Source organism: Lytechinus pictus, chromosome 9 (genome assembly GCF_037042905.1).
Source record: "Lytechinus pictus isolate F3 Inbred chromosome 9, Lp3.0, whole genome shotgun sequence".
Taxonomy (NCBI): Eukaryota; Metazoa; Echinodermata; class Echinoidea; order Temnopleuroida; family Toxopneustidae; genus Lytechinus; species Lytechinus pictus.
The window spans coordinates 26,911,877-26,932,425 of NC_087253.1; positions in this window are offsets into that span (position 1 = coordinate 26,911,877).

Consider the following 20,549-nt stretch of genomic DNA (forward strand, 5'->3'; position numbering starts at 1 on the left):
TTATTTGTTACAGACCCATGACCTTTACAACTAGAGCCATATTAAGCTACACCCAGCGTCAAGCCATCAATCATAGCTGTGTGTTCATCAATAGAACACTATCCAATATAGAAATCAACACATCCATCAATATTCCTCAAGCATACAGGGTGTCTTAAAAAAAATTTGTCATGCTTATTTAAAAGTGAATGATGATAATATTCAATTTGCAATTAAACATAACTGGCAGTGGCATTAAAAATCTCAAAAAAGTATTCTCAAATCCATCGAAATTTCCCATACATACAGGGTGTCTCAAGAAAATCAACATATCACCGAATTTAAAAGTGAATGATAATATTTTTCGAGATGATAAAACATAATGCCAATGAGGGAAAAAAATTCAGCATGAGTTAAAACAAGAAATTTAGAACCCTATGAAATGATGAGCAGTGTGTTAAATACATGCTGATAATGTGTTCTCTAATGCATACTTTTATCCAACATTCCATTACTAGTATGTCAAGTGTCAATATACAAAGACACCATGATATTTTTAGTCACCCTGTACTGCTACCATGTGCATACATGTACATGTATACGAACCCTTGCTCTTTAGGCTTTCTCTGACCTACAATGTACCACTGCTAAAAATTAAAGACACCATGATTTTTTGAGTCACCCTGTACTGCAACCATGTGCATACATACATGACCCTTGCTCTTTAAGATGCATCCTCTGTACCCGCTATCCCATTTTGTCAAGTGTTTTTTAGACGAACACAAGAGTTCCGTTGATGAATGACCTCCCAACGACAATATATTTAATAATACAGCCAGTCTACTTTGTACCAATCCTAACTGTATAATGCATACAATCCTACACCACACTTGTGTCATTTGATCAAAACAACTAGAAGAAATTTACTACAGTATACAATCTATTCTGATATCTCTCCCTCTCTCTCATATTCTTTCTTTCCCAAATATGTTTTTCAAATCAATATGAATAATACAGAGGTTGAGGTCAGATGTATTTCAAGACATTGGTTTGTAAACAATAATCATGACTAATGTATAATAATGCACGCTCCATTCCACACTGCAGTATTGTTGGTAACGAAACTATTTTGACCTCTCTCCCTCCCTCTCTCTTTCCCAAAATTAATATTATTAATATTATGGTTGAGGCCAGATCAACGTACCTCAAGACTGGTTTGTAAGAAATAATCACGGCTAATGTTAGAATGCACCCACAATCCCATATTGCACTGTGTCGTTTGATTAGCTTTACTGGTAATGAAAGTATTCTGACTCCATCCCCACCTTTCTCTCCCTCTCTCACACAAAGATGTTTATCAAATCATGGACCTATACATAACCAATATATTATGACTTAGTAAAGCTGAGGCAAGATTCAAGTCTGCTTTGTATAATTCTAATGTTATGATGAAAACACACATACACAACCCACACCCACACCATATGAGAGGGTATTCATGTCAGATAATGAAATAGATGCAAATTTTCTCTTCTCTCTCCCTCTCTATCGTACTCTCTCTTTATGTTTTATCTATCTTTCTCCCTCATCCACTCCCGTCTCTTAAATAGGTTGTCAAAATACATATAGGTATAAAGGTATACATGTGGTATGCGTTCATTTTACAAGTCAATCAGCAATATCCACTTCAAAACACATAATAGACACTTCAGCTTCAAAGACAACTATTTCTGGTTTCTTGTTACTTTATCTCTAAAATCTTTACACCAATCACATGTAGTCCAGGATCCATTTGAAAATTGGAAATTATTTTCATTGTATTACTGGGAGACGGGAGGCATTCAGTAATATCCACTTCAAAACACATAATAGACACTTCAGCTTCAAAGACAGCTATTTCTGGTTTCTTGTTACTTAATCTCTAAAATCTTTACACCAATCATATGTAGTCTTTTCACTTGAAAATGGAAATTATTGTTTTCATTGTATTACTTTGAAATGAAAGATCTTTATCACATGGTTATTATTAATACACCACCTCCAAAAGGCCTGTATTGTGAGATCATATCAGGAATAAGAATAATCATATTTCTAGGGATGTAAGGTTTTGTTAAATGTTCAATTTATCTTTATTTGTATCATCTTGTCTGTAGTATTTATTTTCATATGTTCTTGTTAATTACTCGGTTTTAAATGTTTGTTTATTGGTGGCAGCATTTAATAAGAACTCAATGTTCTTTCAAGCTGTCTCCACATTCTATTGTGTTATATATATATTTTTTTACCTTGTAACTGTTTTAATTTTTAATCAAATGAATTGAAATTGAATTGAAAATGAATTGTATTATTTCAACAAACTCAATTGCTGCCACGTGTACTCAGACTTGGGGATGTTGCAAAGAATACTTGCAATCAATTGCAAATTCCTCTTACAATCTAAAATTGATAGATGAATTTCAGCTGTAGAAAATCAGGTTACCCTCCTAGTTGGAAGCAGATCAGTAATTGATTGCTAGGTATTTGATTGATTTTGGAGCCAATGTAGATTTGCATTTGATTGTACAGGTTTCTTAGTATTTACACTGAATTCATATATAATACTGACTTACACAAGCTTATCATGACTGACCTGATAAAGAGAAAATGTACAAAACTCTGCTTGCAACTTCCCAATATGATTTACCCTTGTGCTTTCACCATCTTTTTTTTTAACCAATTTGCAGACTCCTCTTTGTTTCTTAAAGGGACAATGAGTATCTTTCTTCAATAGATTATTATCCCATTGATGGATTTCCATAGATAAGTTTGATCAGGGGCATGTTTCATAAAACTTTTTATAATAACTTTCAATAACAGTTCAACTTTTCAATAACAGTTAAAAGCTACTGAAATCCTTCACTACGACTGGCCAGTCATAAATTTGGTACAGAAATCTTGCATTTGTTATCATTAACAAGTCTTTATGAAACGAGACCCAGATCAACTGCAACTCCTTGTAAGGAGTCCTAAAATTGCTAGCTTAAACAAGATTGTGTGGTTTAGGGATCAAGAACCTCGAATATGAACCGTAAGGTACAGGGTTCAAATCCTGTGTCAGAAACTCAGTAATAACATTAATCTATATTTGCCACCCTCTACCCAGGAGATAAAATGGTGCCTAGCAAAAAGTGAATAATCACATGTAGATTAGAAGCATAAGAAACAATGACAACTTTCTGGAGAGCTCCACAGGAAGTGGGGAATGTACATACATTTTGTGAGCAGGCAGCCCTAAATCTAGTAACGTTGAATCTTATTTATTTTACTTTTACTATCTTCTGTTTATTTTGTTTATATAATTGATTGTAATAATATGAGTTTTTAAAATGTTATTCAGGGCCCCCATGTACAAAGTATTTCAATTACTGATGGGGCTATCCTGCTAAAATAAAATAAACTAATCAATAAAATTTCTGCAAGCCACTTTCATATACATGTAGATGACATATTGGAAGTAATTTAATTAGGTAAATCAATTCCAAGTATCTATTTAACACACAGTCACAGAAATACAACAGTCTCCTTGCCTATTAAAGCTATTGGCCTGTATTCTGAACTCTGGTTTAAATTAAACTGTGGTTTAACTATGGATAGCCAATTGTGGCATAGATCACGACTAGTACACGTTCAATTTATCAAATCATTCAATACTTAAATCATTCATAAATGTCAGAAAATGAAAACGGATTTATTTTTCTTCATCTTTTAACAACTTGGGTAAACAAAATAGTAAACGTAACTAATATACGAAATAAAAAGAATTTCTGATTTCTTTATAGCTTCACATAATTTAAGCAAAGATTGTGGTGTTTAAACTGACACCAGTTGGTCTTAATAGAGGACCACACCCTGAGGTGTTAAAATTACACCCCAGAGATTGAACGTAACACAAAAGAGTGTAAATGTAACAACCAAAGGTGTTGTAATAACACCTATAGGTGTTAAACTAACACTGTCAATTTAACACTGGTGTAAAATGTCTGGTGTGGTCCTCTATGTACACTGGTTAACACCACAGTTTTTGCTGTGTGGTCTAAGTTTAACTTGAGATCAGAATACGGACCATTATGTTATTTGAAAGGCATATTATTGGTCAGTTTGGAATCAGTTTTATAGGTATGACTGTAGCATCACACAGCTTCATCCTAAAGCAGACTACGCTACATGTAACTCATCAGAAAACCTAATTACAAAACAAAATATGGTTCCCACCAGTCTATGAAACAGACAAGCACGTAAGTTGACATGACTGGAAAGATAAACGCTATATTGTCATATACCGACTCCATGCATTTTTCAGAGCTCCACGTGTGCAGCCGGTACCACCATAAAATAGGCAATGAGTTGGCACTTCTGACAGCCCGGAAATGCAATATCGCGATGTAAGCAGCTGGCAGCTTTTACAGGAAAGGGGTACCAGTATATGAATCAGCCTGGATGTAATAACGGTATATGGCATGGAAATTATTATGTTTTAGAGGTTTGCATACGTGTCTTATTGTTTAAAGGTGGCAGTTAATTTGGGAAGGATAATAAAATCTAAATTTGACAGGTTCATGTAATTAAATACAAATTTTTATGGCTGGAAAAGGAAGTTTATTCTTAAGGGGTTATTGTCTCATGTATATATATGTACATGTATTTCAGAAAGGATTATAAACCTTTGAAAGGAAAGTTTGAAGGGTTCAAATGCAGTTAAACAAACTTAATGATTTGAGGTAAAGAAGGGTTGATTTATTAAAATAATTCTTATTAAGAAGTCTAATAGTCAAATTTGGAAATGGCAGAACTACGGTTAAAGATTAAATATTTCAAAGGTTTACGTAACCTTTCTTTGATATTTTGGGTTACTTTGTTATTTTTTATGTTATCGTTATAATTGAATATTTATTCTGTCTTTTGTATATTTATATACTGTAAAGCGAATAGAGAACTATACTAGTTATTATTTGCTTAATAACTTACTATTTACACAAAAAATGGATATGACAATTTTTCCCAACTTTTTTTAACAAAGTGAAAAAACATAAGTGTAAATACATTGATAATGTCCAATACAATTTCATTTGTACTGTCTCATAAATAGTTAATTCCCTAATCTATTCCTATATACCCTTGTTGCTAAAAAAAATTGGGTCAAAATTAACATTTTTTGGTAAAGAATCAAAATCTTTTTAAAAGGGAGGGAACATTGTTTTAATCTATAAAAGGAATGCCCAAATTCTTTGGTAAAAGAAGGTATCAGGATTAGAATGAAATAGGTAGCAAATGTTGGGTAGGTGAATTTATAACTTAATCACATGAAAAACAGGTATTGTAAATTGTCTTTTATCTCCAATCTGAATAATGATACAAATTGATTCTTTGATGATTTTGTAATAAATGATCATGCAGGTTGATTGATTGGTCTCAGTAAAGTAAAAGACACTTTAAGGCCTCCCTATATTAAGACCGCAGTCAAACCTGTCAAATAGGAGTGGCCATTATGAGCAGCTAGTCTTTATGGACAGTGAAGGTTATAATACATGTTTCAATGGGGAATACAAGTTGTGGTCTTTGTACAAAAGTTGTATTTCTATACAGGTGGTTGCTATAGCAGGTTTGACTGTATTAGTTTACCAAATCTTAAAAACTGGATGAAGTACAATATGTCTTCTGATCTTTAGAAATCTATAGACTAAAATACATTTATATTAATCATTTGCTTGTGAAAGTTGCAAAATTGCACATTTATACAATAAATTCAAAAATTGTAATATTAGTTTTCTCCTTCAAATTTGTTCAAAGATTAGTTCTGGTTATTCTTCAGTAGCATCTAAAAAAAAATAATAGTATCCATAACCGGTGAAATAAGGAGAGCAAACTTAAAACAAAATATGAAAGGAATAATAGTCAATATCATCGCTAAATCATCAATTCAGCATATGAACAGTAAAAAAAATGATGTCTAGTAGCTTCAACTATTTACCCTGTTATCTCTTCATTTTTCCCCCAAATTATTACATTCAATGTGCTTATTTAACTGTTGGTAAGTTTTTATTAATTGGTTATAAAAGATGATTGTTTATGATGCAACTTTCTGAAATACATTCACTTATTATGTCTATACTTTGGAAAACTTCATTTTAATGATATAATGCAAAACATCACGATTAAACTGAATATGGACTGAATACTGTCAATCAAGAGAGCTCAAATTTCACTGACAGTAGTAGCAATATAAATGATTGACTATTACAAATACATACATAAAGTCATTAAAGAAAATCCAAATAATCCACAAAATAAATCAAATATCATATGAGCCAATTAACCTTTTAAAAGTGGTAATAACCTCTGATTTACATTGCATATTACTAAAATCTTTTCATCCATTTTTATCACAAAGATCAGTTTAAAAAGCCATATACACACTTTACCACACCCACGTTGGAGTATAAGTTACCACTTTAAATTCATTTCTGCCCACACAAGGTAATATGTGGTTGACTGAGTGCCTATCAAAAATATCCCAAACAAAGGTTTTAAATATTTTTATTGTGAGGACAAGTTTGATGGTGAGTGCTCTGAAAAATCACTCTCAAGAGAATAATGTCAGCTAAACTTACTACTCAGACTGTCATTATACCATAATAGGTTAAAAGTGACACTTTACCCAGTACAATAAAAGAGAAAATTTGTAAAATTAAATATCTCTTGGTAGCTGAATACTTTCCTCCTTTTTAAAATAAAAGGTTATCAACGATGTTGGTAGTACCTCCAAAAGTGTTACTCACTCTTTCAAGTTTATTTACTGTATTATGTTTGATGGTGAGTGCTCTGAAAAATCACTCTCAAGAGAATAATGTCAGCTAAACTTACTACTCAGACTGTCATTATACCATCATAGGTTAAAAATGACACTTTACCAAGTACAATAAAAGAGAAAAATTTTAAAATTAAATATCTCTTGGTAGCTGAATACGTTCCTCCTTTTTACAATAAAAGATTATCAACGATGTTGGTAGTACCTCCAAAAGAGTTACTCACTCTTTCAAGTTTATTTACTGTATTATGTTAATATGTATAAAGATTATCATGGTGTGAGTGATAAAGACAGAAAAATAATGATCAGTGAATTTTTTAATATTCTGAAATGGATCTATTTCTCAAGCAAGGAATGGCTTTAAATCACAGGATAACACATTTTTGGTAGTGTCTGAAATGCAATCAATATATTTGTTAGATAGCTGTTTAAATGGCCTTTTTTAACCAAAAAAATACATTCAAATGTTTAATTCATCGATAATCAATAGATGAAAAAATTAATATCAAATTAACTTAATCAAGATTTGATCAAAGTAACACAACAAACATTATAATCTTGATATGTAAAATGCATGACGTGCGAATGTTCATGTTATGAAAGTATGGAATTCCAGAGGTCATATCACATGTTGCAATGCCTTATTTAGCCAATGAACAGCCATGGTCTCATATTAATTAAAACAGAGGTGGATCATATATATACTACAGAAGTGGATCATATATATACTACACCAGCTGTTACATTTAGGGTGTGTGATTCAATATAACATTAAAGGGAACTACAAACAATTTTGCACACTATTCCAAGAAAATTATGAGGAAATATTAAAGTATATAGAGTGGTAAAGGTTTTAATTAAAATTGTAATGTTGCAATTATGGCCTCATGCAAAAGATAATGGAAAAGGATATACCTTAATCAACTTTAAGTGGCTGTAGTATTATGTATTATGAACAAGCTTTTGCTACCCTCTAGTTCATGATAAATAGATATTAAAAACTTGGATAAATATATGCGATAAAACTATAAACCGATAAGATATTTCCGTCTGGCATATACTTTAAAAATAAATTTATCACAAAACTGTGGGTTTATTCATTGACTGTGAATTTCAAACCTTTTTTTTCCCTTATTTTGTATTCAAACTCTCAGAGGACTGTAATAAATACCTCTGCATACTGTGCAAAAGAGTTCTAATTCCCAAAATCATAGATTTGGAAAATATATGACGTCACAAGGCATGGGAAGTAAGCATGCTCTGAATCAAAAGAAATAAGCCCCAATTTACTTCAAAGCTAATCTTGTTATCAGGTAATTCAATTCATTTTGAGAAAATTGGCTTTCATAATTCTTTATCCTTAAATATACAAAGAAAATACTATTCTATTTTAAACAGCAAGATTTCAACACTCATAAAACTGTTCAAATTGTTTTTGAAATAGTATTAACTGAAAACCACTTTATACACATTAGTAGCTGACTGTTTTTAACTCATTGAGTGCTTCGTGCACGCTACGTATCCTACTATAACATGCCACACTCGTGCTCGCACGCCTACTATTGATTGCTTTGTGCTTGCATTGTTTCCTACCCTCGCCTGCTTCGTGCATGACTGCGCACATTCGGAATTACAATCATTGTTACGCCGTTTTGCATTGTATTGCGCATCGCATGCACGCCGTAATTAGCACTATTGTGTACAGTGCGAACTTTGCTTTCTGACAGATCAACTTACTCACGCAGTTTACATTAGACTTTTACGAGTATTTCTACATTTTTTACAAGATATGGCTCCGCCTCCGAGAGGGAAGAGACCTAGGTTTTTTGATCCATACAAAACACTCCACAAAATGGAACTACTTGATACAACTCATATTTCAGCGGTAAACATAATAACCCATCCATATAATAAGGACACCATTATAAGGGGTATGAAATTTCCTACAACTTTACTACACAATATTTTGTGGATAAACTAATCGTTAGAGAGTTAAAGCAATTGTAATCATGACTATTGAAAGGAGTGAATACGACTCGCGATCCCAAAATCAATGTGGCACAGGGGGGTTTTGTGGCTGGCACAGGGGATTAGCATCGGATTAGCACTGTGGCGTTGTGTTAGTAGTGTGTATGGCATGTTAAGAACCCCTCCTGCATAAATAAATGTATGGAAATCGTTAAGTGCCAGGGTAGCTACCATTATTCAGTTAATTTTATTCAGTCTAAAATTTCCCTTTGCAAATAAAAAATAACGATCTTGAGATGAATGCATTTGTTATCTCATTCTCTTTGTTCTAAACATGTATTTGAATATTGTTGAAAAAGCATCAAGAAATCTATTTTCAATTTTACTGCAATAGTTTGAAATAAATTCATTTCAAAATGGTTCACTAATCTTGCATAACGTTTTTGCTTAGAATTCCTTTAAAAAATATTTTTATTAGTCAAAATGATTTGACTTGTCTTAACTTTTATAAATATGATTCTGGTATCAGCAGACAAAAAGATGATGAAACCAGCAATCAGAGACTAGTTGTTGACCTTTAGGCAACACGACACTACTCAGTGAATATCAACTGAACTGAAACCTCTATGGTGTTCTTGAAGCATTTCTCCACTTAACTTTAAAGTGCTTGAATCACAAAAACATGTTTTTGTAGATGATGTAAGGTGTATCCCTTGATACTGCACAAACACAAAAATATCAATTATCTGCAAAATAGAAAAAATAGCAGTCACACAGATATACTAAAGCTTTTTGACATGCATTCATCATAACGCTAATAAATAAACATCAAAGGAAACAGTACAAGCTGAATTATGAGCCATTCAATCAATATTAGCTAAAATAACACAAGCAAGTGCCTCATTATAAAAAAAATTTCCAGCTTATCATTGCTCTTAATACTACTGTAAAAAAGCAGAGGCACACACTTCATGCATTTAAATAAGTGTTAAACAATAATATCCGCCCCCTCGTAACATTTTCATTTCTTTTTATTTTGTCTCACAGGGTATTTGACAGATGTTCTTTGACATTTTTATTTGTAATTTGTCTCATCAACTCTCCCTTAGATGACTGCGCTCTGATTCTTTGTGAGATTAATTGAACATGAGGACATCCACACAAATGTAAGAAGAAATAATTATCAAATTGAGCTGCAATTAAATTTAATCCTACATAGCATTGCAAAAATGCCAACATTTACTCCACAAAGCCTAGTATCTATGAAGAAAGACACAAGAGAAATGTAAGAATAATAGTTCACATGAAATGAATTCACAGTTGTTGACTGAAATAAATCAATATGTATAAGAAATGGAGGGTTAGGGAGTTTATAAAGGGGGGTGGGGGCAAAAGGTTAATTTTCTTCAGAATGAGTGACAAGCAAAAAACAAGGTTCTCACTCATCATGAGAAGTATTTTCTTTCCAAAATTTTCGGACAAGCAGAAAATCACATGGGGGGGAGTTAAGCACAATTCAATCTTTTTACAGTAAGGGGAGAGGCATATATGCCATTTACTCCTGAATGCATCCCTGTTATAAGATAACATGTTATAGTAAGCACATGTGGTTGGTTCCCACACTAATATTGATAAAATGAGTAGAGTACAACCATTCACATTTCAAACCTTGTCAATCAGCACATACTCCCTGAGAAAAGTATATTAAAGGTATGGTGAACTTTTAACAAATTTGAGGAAATTGCTTTGTCATGAATTGAAGGCAATAAATAGGTTTGTAGATATTCTTAATGTATGAAAATGTCAGTTAATGGATTTAGCTCTAAATGTAGCTTAATTAGTCAATCATTTTTTCTTGTTCAACACTGCCAACAACAATTTTACACGACATCGTCATAATACATTGTGTTCATTTTATGATACATAGTGACAATTATTTATAGTTGACGATTAAAACTGTTTGATTATAATATCTAGTTTGAATCTTTTTCTATGCAGCCAAATTAGCCAATATTATGACTTTTGTATTGATTTTCTCAGACCCTCAGCACAAAATACATTAAGAATTATTAATGGATGACTGCAGAGTTTTTAATCCCTCTGCTTATGAAGCATGAAAATGGGAATAATAAACCCTGTAACATTTTTTTTAAGAGGACAGGTCATTGAAGCAGGAAGGGAGAAAAAAAAAACTTCTTTTTAATAACTTCACATCTACTGCTGATCACAATGTGTTTGTATTGTGTTCAGTGTTGTTCATAGTGTGTTTTTAATAGTGTGTTCATTGTGTGTTGACAGTGTGTTCATAGTGTGTTTATGGTGTGTTCATAGTGTGTTCATTGTGTGTTCATAGTGTGTTCATTGTGTGTTGACAGTGTGTTGACATTGTGTTCATGGTGTGTCCATGGTGTGTCCATAGTGTGTTCATGGTGTGTTGACAGTGTGTTCATTGTGTGTTCATTGTGAGTTCATTGTGTTCATAATGTGTTCATTGTGGGTTCGTAGTGTAGTGTGTTGACAGTGTGTTGAAAGTATGTTAAAAGAGTGTTGGCAGTATTGTTAATAGTGTATTGGCAGTGTGTTCATAGTGTATTGACAGTGTGTATGTGGTGTGTTGACAGTATGTTCATAGTGTGTTAAGTGTTAACAGTATGTTCATGGTGTGTTAGCAGTGTGTTTAAAGTGTTTTCAGTGTGTTCACAGTATGTTGACAGTGTGTTCATTGTATGTTCACAATGTGCTCATAGGATGTTGACACTGAGTTAATTGTGTACACACTCAGAATGTATCTCAAATTATAAATTTCCTATTGAAAGAAAAGACCAATATTTATTAAGAGTTTTGGGCTTGTTAAATTAATACATATTGTCATGAATAAATCCTGCTCAAAATTACAAAATGTATGTTCTTTTTTAAATGGTGACGAACCAAAAAAGTGGTTTGTTTTAACAGATCCAGCTGTGAGAGCGAAAGATACTAGTGTAGCTCTACTTGTAATTACTCAGCCCAATCTTCTCACGGGCATATTGCATTTCCAGACTCCCTTTCAGAGAGGGTATTAGATCAGGTTGAGTGACTAACACCACAAAATTGACATCAATCAAAACAGGTCTGTCCAAACCAAGGTTTCCCACTTTCCATTCATAAAAAACAACTGTTCAGAAATGAAACAAGTAGTAATATACAGTGGAGAATTTCATGAAGATTTTTGTCAGTAATTTTCACCAAATAATTTGTATTAAAGGGAACAGAAATGTTTAATTAGATGATCATCAATTTGATATATGATTAATCAATAAATAGCATAAAGCATAGCAAACATATCATAATTGAAAATGACATAATCCTTAGAACAATGAGTAATTTAAGCAAAATGCTTATATACTAGAAATACCCATATTCCATCATGCTAATTGGGCATACATTGTATATAGCCAAGACATATGCCACATCAGCACTATCATTTTTTATTCAAATACAACTTTAACATCAATACTTGAAAAAGGAAGAATGCATATCAACCACAATATTTTTTTTCGACCAAATATCTATATTTGCAGATTATGTCAATAATTATTGGAATAATAAGAATCAAATCAAAGGTCAGCAAAGTCCTACACATTAAATCTTTGATGAAAAAGTTGGTAAATATACGATGATTTCAAAACATGAATCATGAAATGTGATCATATACAATCCTCTTCATATTTCCAAAGCGGTCACTTGACTATCAATGATACTTGTTATCCATACAAGCTGATTCACATATTCCTGAACAATACAACTGAATCTGTTTCCCTAAATTAATCCTCATGTCAGTAATAAACTTAGACTAAATGGTATAAATAGATCATAAAATAGGATGATAAAAGCAGAGTATATCTTTAATGACCATTTAAGTACTCACAAAAGTCAGTAATTTTCAGTTGTTATAATCCTGAATCAGATAAGTATGTATTCCAATAGTATAAGCATCCCACTTCGCACGGAACAGGTTGCTAGCCGAAGCCGCCTACTGCTAGAAGTGAGAGTGACAACGGAACAATCGACTCACAACACACAGCAATCCTTAATGAAATGGTTTTTAATACCCCACATTCACTCCCACTACACATTTCCAAATGCACGGGACTAAAGCAGGAAAAGTGTGTATGAGGGCTGTAGGGGTATGGTGCAAGTGGGATTCATGCAAAGTGCTGCTGTGTGTATACATAGGATTCATTTGTGTCTGTGCATTGTAGGCATGTCAAGTGGGGTAGGTGCCTCTATGTGTGTGTTTCTATGTGGGTTTTGTCTCTTAGTATTGCAAAGCATGGATGTGTCTATGAATGGCAAGCATTCAATAACTGTGGCGTGTGGCTTCTACTCAAATGAGCGGGAAGAAGAATTAGACGATATTGGGGCATGGCAATAATAATTGCATGGCACTTAGGGAGCTTACATGTAGTTAAGTAATTACTAAGCCCAAAGGCATAAATATGTTGTGCATTATGTCTAATAATACAGCCAAATGTAAAGACCAAGTTAAAGGTACTAAATATGAAGATACGATCCTGGTAACATCTTCAAATTGTAGCTTGTAAAAAAATTCAACCCCAGAATGCCTTATTTGGTATTAATTGTAAATGTTACAGGTATTCATTATACTGTTATGATATAATTTTTTGTTTATTTATTTGCTGAATAGCCTACCTACAACTCTCACACATTAAATCCACACTTTTCATCCAAATATCATATTTTATGATATATTGCACCTTATTATTTAAATTCAAATATTGAATATATTATTATATATATACATGTATATTCACTTTTCACAGCAGTATAAATTTTTACATATTTATTAATAATACTAGCTTGTTCACGTCTGATTTTCAACACATTTATATGTAGCATAAAAATAGTTCATACAATCTCCATAACTATGATATATATTAACCTTATATGTTATCATATTTAAAGTTACAGATATTTTCAATTCAAGTTGTAATCAGCAATTGTAAAAGAAGTAGAAAAAGGAGTAGTATTCCTGCAGCAGTAGTGGTACTAGTCCTAGTAGTAGGATATTGTATTGATATTTTGTTATAATGCATTTTAATGCTTTTAACCAATGCCTTAAATCAATAAAAACTTCATATGATTTTTGAAAAAGCATTTACATTTCATTTTTAGCCTTCAAATAGTCAAAAGGCAAGAATCTTTCATCTTAATTTTGAATTCAACATAAAAACTGAAATACAATATGCATATATACCAAACGATGGATAACAATCAATATCCAATATAAAGGACACCGGTTCAAGCAGCTGATTAGAACATAAATTGACTTTTTAATGTGTTCCACGAATAAACTTCTGAAAGAAAGGGCTCATTATAAACTGCAATGACATGAATTTTACCTATCATTTACTTACTTCTCAAGTCATTGCAGTCTGTTGCGGAAACAACATATCACATGAAGCAGAATCTTTTATATTCTCATAGAGATATTCATATAAGGGTAGTTCCTTTGATTAATAATGACAATATGAGTTACCAACATCCATCTTAGAGTGAGAGCCCTGTCTAAATTCATTTCATTTGATACAAGGCTGACTACTGAAGCTCTTAAAGATGTGATAGAAACGGTATAGAGTGCAATGGCATAGGCACTATAAACAGGGGTGGAGCTAAGTGGTGGCGAGAGGGGCAAATACTCAACATATAATAATAATAATAATAATAATAGCGGCATATTTACCCAGGGTAGCCACTTCAGTTCCGAAAACTTTTCTCCCAGCGGGCCCTGCTATTATAATCTTTAAGTAATGAAAGAAAATAAAACAAAGGAAATGGGGGGGGGGGGAGAGACTAGGTGGTTTCAGACTGCCTCGAAGTTCGTCAGTTCCAGGTATTCTCTGATCGGGAAATTTACCCGATCAGAAAATACCAGGTATTTTGGTAATGTGAAAGCAAACTACGCTTAATATTCCCGAAAGAAAATACCCGCTAAATAGTAGGTACTTGGCAAAATTACGAGAACTTTCGCGGAGATTTTTCCAAGGTCGTGGGTATTTTGGCAATCTAAAAGCAAACTACGGGAACTTGAATCCCATTGATCACCGCGATAAGTGAATTTCTGGTGCATAGCGTGCGCTGTTCGATATGCATGGATATGCAAGGCTGTTGAGAGGCCTACCGATCGAGCAAGCCAGCGCCAGTGCATGCATATGCAGGGTTAAACATACGGTACGTACACTTCTCATGCGACGTGACCCGGGGTTTGACTTTGACTAGGCGATTGATTCTTCTTCTTCAAAAAATAGTTTTACGAATTAAGGATATTTACCGGTATTCTACATTTTCATACCAGATGACATCGCACTGGAGTGAGGAGGCCACCAAGGCCTTCATTTCAATGTGGAGAGAAATCTAGTGCAATTGCAGATGATCAAGGGAACAAATGATTTACGATCGAGTATCTTAGTACGTGCTAGAGCTAGGCCGGCCGCTAAAAGCGCACGCTTCTTCGTCTGCTACCAGCAGTACTGCGCATGCTCATAACTTCAAGAAATTTTCCCAAAGAGTGTGTTTCGGGCGGTCTGAATGCGAGAATAATTAGTATTTTTTAGCATGTAAAAGTTTTTGTAATTTAACGGGGATTCTTGTGATCGAGGCGGTTTGAAACCATGCACCTACTGAGGGGGAGGAAGAGAGAGAAAAAACAAACAAACTAGAGTATTAAGGCACATTGTTAAATGTCAGAGCTGCATCTTTTCCAAAAAAACTGCAGCGAAAAGATGCATAGCATCCATATAGCGGGATTCCTCCTAAAAGAAGTGGCACAAACTTTTAGCAAGTTGCCTACATAGAGAGAGTTATCATTTCAATAAGGTAAAAGGTTACGTTTCTACCTCGTTTTTCATGGTCTAAAATTTACATATTTTACCAACCAACAAAACTGCTAAAAATATAGTACATGTAGTTAGTACCGTAAGCCAACTTTAATGTCTATCATGTTGGATAATAATTTGCGTTGATGTTCATGAATTACTTTGAAGCAAGTGCCTCTGGTTTATGAGATAATCGCAGTATTATATTACCAAGCTAATGTGGCCGAGTCTCCACTTCAGAAGGGTTAGGGTGATTTGGGCTATGGTTAGTCAGCCTACAAGATAGATCTCTTCTTAGTCACACTAGTCGTCAGCAGCAAAACCAAAATGATATGTTTGAAACAAAGTGGTTAATGATTGACGGAATACTGCCGCTGCACACTGGATGGAAAGTAAATAATGTTTCAATCACCGTCATTAAATGTTGCCATACTTAGTCATTTCATTCTCAGTGAATGATAACTTTTTTAGGTCAATATAAACCATTAAAAGAGACAAGAATAGACGTCCAAAAATTAAAAAAATTCATTAAAAAGGTTGATTAAAGCTAGGTATGCTTCCAACTTCATGCATTACTGCCTAAAATGAAGAGCTTGATGAAATACCCAACACCCCCCTGCCTGACATTATATGTCTGTGCTCTTTAAATCTAAAGCTATTGTATGTTCCATCAAGAAATGGCCAAATCATAAATTATTCCCTCATTGAAAAACACAATTCCCCAAACACGAAGGCCAAAATCATAAAGCTCACGTCTCTGTTGGGTGATACTCTTGGCAGTTGCCGACAACAACCTAACCGAATATTGACTTTCCTCTTGGAAAGTATGCGTTTACGATATCACTCCATCCCTGCAGTACAAGTTTGTTTACACAGTCATGTTCAGTAGGATCTTACTTGCAGTTAAAAAAGGACATTCTTAAAGACTTTCAGTGAAAAAAGGACATTCTGAAAGACTGTCTAGCATCCTATCAACAATTTTTAAATCAGTAATAAGGTCATGTTTCTTAAAGACTTGTTATAATAACAAATGTACAATTTCTATAACAAGGTTACTATTAACCAATCAAATTGATGAATTTCAGTAGTTTTACACTGTTAATTGCAAATTTATTATTGTAACAAATTTTATGAAACTGGCCCAAAGGTGCGTGGTGGTCTAGGGGTTCTGACTCTCGCCTTTCAAACAGAGGGTCGTGGGTTCAAATCCTAGCCATGGCATGTTTTCCTCCAGCGAGAAATTTATTCACACTGTGCTGCACTTGACCCAGGTGAGGTGAATGGGTACCCGGTAGGAAGAAATTCCTTGAATGCTTGAGCATTCAAGGAAGGTAGCCTTGCTAAAACAGGGGTAATAATAACATTGCCATGTTAAGCAAGGCCCGTTGGGAGAACAGTATTCGGAACTGAAGTGGCTACCCTGGGTAAAATATGACATTATTATTATTATCATTATTATTATTAATTGTATGCAGAGTGGAATCTAGTTAATAAAAATAGAATTATACTTGCTTATGTAGCACTTAACTCTTTATTAGAAGACACTAAGCACTTTACAATAAATGCATCATAATGACCCTGGCTTTAGCCAAGTTACTGTTATGTGCTCAGTATTTCAAGGAATTGATTCATAACAGGTTATCATCTCCTTCACCTGGGTTGGGTGCAGCACAATGTGGATCAATTTCTTGCTGGAAGAAATTACACCATGGCTGGGAATCAAACCAGCAACCCTGTTTCAAAGTCCAGATACTATTACTAATCCAATGGGTCTCCTTACCCACTCACCATTAACTAATGCTATGCACACTATATACTCCATCAATCATCTCATAGTTATTATTCATGATAATTCCCTCGCAAGACAGTGCCCATATCAGGCAAAGGTATGTCCAATTGGACAGCATAATTAGTCGAGACCTGAAGATGGAACTTTGCTACATGTCTTTTCATGTTATTTACAAATTATGGTGTAAGCAGATAATAATCAATTCCTGATGAAAGCTAAAGATAGACAAACTTGGGGTCAAACTCTGTATCAGTACCATGGAAGGTTTTAGCCCTCTATAAATCTGGAAATTAGATTGTGTGTTGTAAAAACTTGAAGCTGTCCAAATCATCCTCTTACGTATTACACCACCACTCCCCCTCAAAAAAAATAATATGTATTATCAATAATATTTTGAGTGACCGATCAAATAAACTAAAAAATAAACAGTAAATGAATAGATATATACATAGATTAATATATATCAAACAAATAATGTACAAATATGAATGCATAAATGAATTATCAAATTAATCATTGATCAATCATGGCTGAATGAATGGATGAATGATTTATTCAACTGATTCATCAAAAATCAACCAGCTACCCATTTATTAAAGGTAAAGTCCACCCAGAAAAATTATGATTTGAATAAAGAGAGAAAAATCCAAAAATCATAACACTGAAAATTTCATCAAAATCAGATATAAAATAAGAAATGAATATTTTTAATTTTCACTTGATTTCACAAAAGTTATATGCATATCCTGATCGCTATGCAAATGATGGGACCGATGACCTCATCAACTCACTGTTCTCATTTTCTCCCCATTTTCTACTGTGAAACAAGATTTATACCTCCCTGAATATGTGGTATTACAGTTGTTTATACAATTTTGATGGTTCAGTCAAGTTATTGGTAAACATTATTTTTTTCATAAAGCTGCATATTTCAGTTTTAGAAACAATTTAAGTATGAACAATATAAAAAAAAATTATGGTGTCTTTAGCACCTAATTACCCAGAAGAAAAAGGGGAAAAAATTCTAAGCATTCAAATTCTGCATTCCGAACAAAAATATATAAAAGCAGGGGAAAACCCCTCAAACGTATTTCTTTATACTTTACAAAGACAAACGTGAAATCACTTCCAGACATGAATATGAATACAAGGGACCACACTGAGGTGTAAATGAGATTCACGATGACCAAAATTGATTCCTGAACTGCTATGGAAAGCCTGGGTGCATCACAGACACTGATTAAATTCCATCAGAAAACTCTTCATGGCATCATATTAGTCTACAGGCACAGACCCTGATTGATACTTTTCTCAAGAAGTTGGTCTTCTCACAAGACTAGCACAAAATCAACTTGCTGTTTCAATTTCAGGAGAAGAACCTTCTGTACACAAGTCACTTGCAAAGATTTTAGGCTACATATTCAGACCCCTTTCGTTGAGTTAAGGCCGGATTTGCACCGCAGACTAGCATCGTGACTAGTATCCCATCATGCCGCTGGTGGGGAAAGCCGAGACGAGAATGCGTAAAGAATACATTAGAGGGTTCTATCTCGTCTTGCTCTCGCCCTGAAGATGTTTCTTGGAAAATTGATTTAGGATTTTTTTTATTGCTCCTCTCCCGTCTATTCTCATCTCTCTGATCTATCACTGATTGAATTTCACATCAATGATTATTGACATGAATGAGTAATGTATCTAGTCCTTAGGACTGCCTCATTTAAGGCATCACTGATCAAAATGTGTCTTTTGCAATAAACCATGACACAGTCTAATGGCAATCAAATCTCGGGATTGAAATATACTCATTGCTATTATTTTATATCCAATGAATTCTTGAGATTCTGTCCATGGATAATACCTGTAGATCATCAAAATGAAATAAGTAACATTTGTCTAGTAATAGTGCATATATTATAGAAAAAGGGAAATTATTTCTTTACTTCTTCTTCCGCCTCCTCCTCATTCTTCTTCTCCTTCCTTCCTTCCTTGCTTCTTCTTCTTCTTCTCTTTCCTTTCTTCATCTCCTTCCTTCCTCCTATTTCTTCTTCTTCTTCTTTGCGTAATCATCCTCCCCCTCCTTCTCCCCTTCTGTTCTGTCCAGTAAAAAAAGAACTGTTCAGTTAAAAAATACAGGATCTTGATTTTTGTGTTAAAAGATTCCAAATCTTTGGCAGTGCATCGCTCTGGTAGGAAGGGGCCAGGAAAAAAATGTGCTTCATCATCGTGTGATCCTCCCCACTAACCTTATAGCATTGATATAACAGCATCATTAATAATTTCTATGTGAATTACCGCAAATCACCAGGCGACTATGTTCCTAGATTCAAGATGGCCGACACCATCCCACATCCCTTGCTATCTCATTGGGAGGTGTCACCTGCAGACGGCAGACATCCCCCAACGGGGCGGACGACCATTTGTTCATGCATCATTCAGCACTCCATACCATAAAACATTCAAAGCAAACTAAAGGAATGGTTAATAACTTATTGAAAGTGTTCCACAATCTCTCATCCAACTATCTTTCTCCACTCATTACAATTTTTCTTTTCTGTCTTTTGTCTGAAGAACATGATTGCCATATCTTTCACTAAATGGCAGTGCTAGAAGACAGCGAGGAATAATATTGACCCAATTTTTCTTCTACAAAATAAACCCATTCATCTTTACATTAAAAGAGGAAAGTGAGGAATGAAGTATAGTCAGTACAGTTCTCTCTCCATTTCAATCCAAATAACATTTTGTATTTACCTTAATGGACCTACAAGTTTGTGGGGGTACTTTTGCAATCAGGCCTTTTTCAATGTTATGGGAACAGCCCAAGCTTAATTAACCCTCAAGTACTCAAGTAATTTCATTTGAGGGCCGGGAGGAGGGGGGGGGGCTAAATGTCGGAATCTAATCATCTAAATGTGATTTTGCTCCACATGAAAGCATATTCTTACTGCCCCACGCCCCATCTTTACTGAAGTGTTAAAGCAGAAATAAGACATTTCTTTCTTCTGAAATTAATCAACTTCCTCCCCTCAGGTTTCCATATTACTGATAATACTCTAAGTATTGCCAGCTTTGCATAATGTCAGATATTTTAGGC